The 2,528-nt window shown below is 43.0% G+C and overlaps 1 pseudogene; it reads right to left on the reverse strand.

Moving 5' to 3' along the window:
- Positions 1 to 1,008: 1,008 nt before the first annotated feature.
- Positions 1,009 to 1,847, reverse strand: LOC136153004 (large ribosomal subunit protein eL6 pseudogene; annotated as a pseudogene).
- Positions 1,848 to 2,528: the final 681 nt, after the last annotated feature.

The raw sequence follows: 2,528 nt of genomic DNA on the forward strand, positions 1-2,528 counted from the left end.
CAGTCTGTAAAGAATCTGCCTGCAGTGTAGGATTCGATTCCTGGGTTGGGAAGATCCCCTGGAGAAGGGAATGGCAACCCACTCTAGTGTTCTGCCTGGAGAATCCTGTGGACATGGGAGCCTGGTGGATTGCAGTCCATAGGGTTGTAAGAGTCCAATAGGACTTAGCGACTAAACCACCAACACAGTCTTCTGTTGATGCTGTCTGGCCAGCAGAGGGCGTCCAAGATCCACCGCAGGATTAGAGAGCAATTTAGGGAAAGGAGGATCAGTTTGGTCGCTCAGTCGTGTCCGCCTCTGCGACCCCATGGATGGCAGCATGCCAGGCTTCCCTGTCCTTCACCGTTTGTTTGAGGTTATCAAACTCATGTCCATTGAGTTTGATGCCATCCAACCGTCTTATCCTTGGTCATCCCCTTCTCCTGCCTTCAATCTTTCCCAGCATCAGAAAGATATTTCTAGTAAAAAAAAAAACCAAACCAACAGATATATTTGAAATTGCCAAGATGGCTTAATTTAAGTCTTTGGCACCCCACTCCAGTGCTCTTGCCTGGAAAATCCCATGGACGGAGGAGCCTGCTAGGCTGTGGTCCATGGGGTCGCTAAGAGTCGGACACGACTGAGCGACTTCACTTTCACTTTTCACTTTCATGCATTGGAGAAGGAAATGGCAACCCACTCCAGTGTTCTTGCCTGGAGAATCCCAGGGACGGGGGAACCTGGTGGGCTGCCATCTGTGGGGTCGCACAGAGTCAGACATGACTGAAGTGACTTAGCAGCAGCAGCAGGGAAGACTACTTGCGAAATGTTAACTAATCTTGATACCCTGTCGATAATATTTATGAAGAAAACATCTATTTTTATATGACTTGGAAACATGGAACTACTAAAACATTTAAAGAAGAAAATAAAGACCGCTCAAAACTAACTTTGACTCACATTTGACTGTATCTATTTTTGTTTTCTGTTTTTAATTTTATTTATTATTTATTTTTTTGAAATGGACAAATTATTTAATTAGGTTCTTTGCAAGAAGTTCAGAATACTACTTTGTGAGGATAAATTCCATCCGTGAGAGCAGATATAGAGCGGAGGTAGCCCTGGAACTGAGGGACAGCTTTGATTCTTCGCAGAATTTGTGAGTCCACAGCTTCTGATCAACCTTGCGCTGCTCTGTGATCTGGTATTTCTCTCTCTTTGTGGAAGATCTCACCCTCCTGGTGTCTCGGCTTACGCAGCTTCTTCTTGAAGTAAGTGTCAGTGAAATGTTCTGGGATTTTCACACCACTGATATCGATTTTGGTGGAGGTGGCAATGATAAATTTCTGGTGTGTTCTGCGCAGAAGAACTCGATTGAGGGATAGAGGCCCAGTCACAAGTAGCAAGCCACTGCCCAGCTGCTTCAGGAAAACTACCCTCTTGCCTCTGTGGCGCCCCGTGAGGATGATCAGAACGGTCCCAGGAGTGATGCTGGCGCGCAGCTTCCTCGCGTGCTTACTGAATGGTTTCTGGCCATGACTCAAGTTTCCGAGGCACATCTTCAGTAGGGTAATACCTAGGCATTTTGCGAAGCTTGACCACTCGGGTACCACCATTCTTATCGCCACCAACTGGTTTTGTGACAGTAGCAAGAACCCGAACCTTCTTTTTCTTTTCGACCTTGGATTTAGCTGCTGAACACCTTCTCTTGTACAGGGCCTTTCTGGAGTACATGGCTGATCGGGAATATCTGCCAATTCCTCTGACCAGGACAGGGTTTCGGCTGCAGTGGGGCTTCCCTTTCTTAACTTTCTTCACCATTTTCACCTTTTTAGCCTTGTTGCCAGCATCAGCCTTCTTGGCTTCAGGTTTTTTCTCCTTAGTATCCGGCTTCTCAGCCTTTTCACCTGCCAACTTGCAAGATGGGAAAGAGCTCTATTTTTGTTTTTAAATGCATGATATATAGGATGTAAGATACTCAAGGAAAGGGATTTTGGCATTATTTACTAAATTATTCCAAGCACCTATTAGAATAGTGCTTGGCAGTATAGGCACTAATACTATTTGTATAATTTGCATTATTTTTAAATTTAATGTTATGTTATCCATTAACAGAAAGATGGATAAAGAAGATACATGTGTATACACGCGAGATATATATATATATATACACATATATATATACGCACATTATTATGTGGTGAAATGCTATTCAATCACCAGAAAGGAGGAAATCTTGCCATTTGTGTCAACATAGATGGAATTCTAGAGCATTATGCTAAGTAAAATACTCAGACAGAGAAAGAAATACTACATGGTGTCACTTATATGTGGAATCTTAAAAATAAGTCAGACTCATAGAGTAGAGAAGTGGTTGTCAGGGGATGGGGACTGTTGGGGGACAGGCTCAGAGGCTAGAAAAAGGGTACAAACTTCTAATTATAAGATGACTAAAGTCTGAGGATCTAAAGTACAGGATGATAACTGTAGTTGATAAGACTGTATGTATAACTAAAATTTGCTAAGAGAGTAGAACTTATGTTTTCTTA

This window comes from Muntiacus reevesi, chromosome 22, assembly GCF_963930625.1.
Source record: "Muntiacus reevesi chromosome 22, mMunRee1.1, whole genome shotgun sequence".
NCBI lineage: Eukaryota > Metazoa > Chordata > Mammalia > Artiodactyla > Cervidae > Muntiacus > Muntiacus reevesi.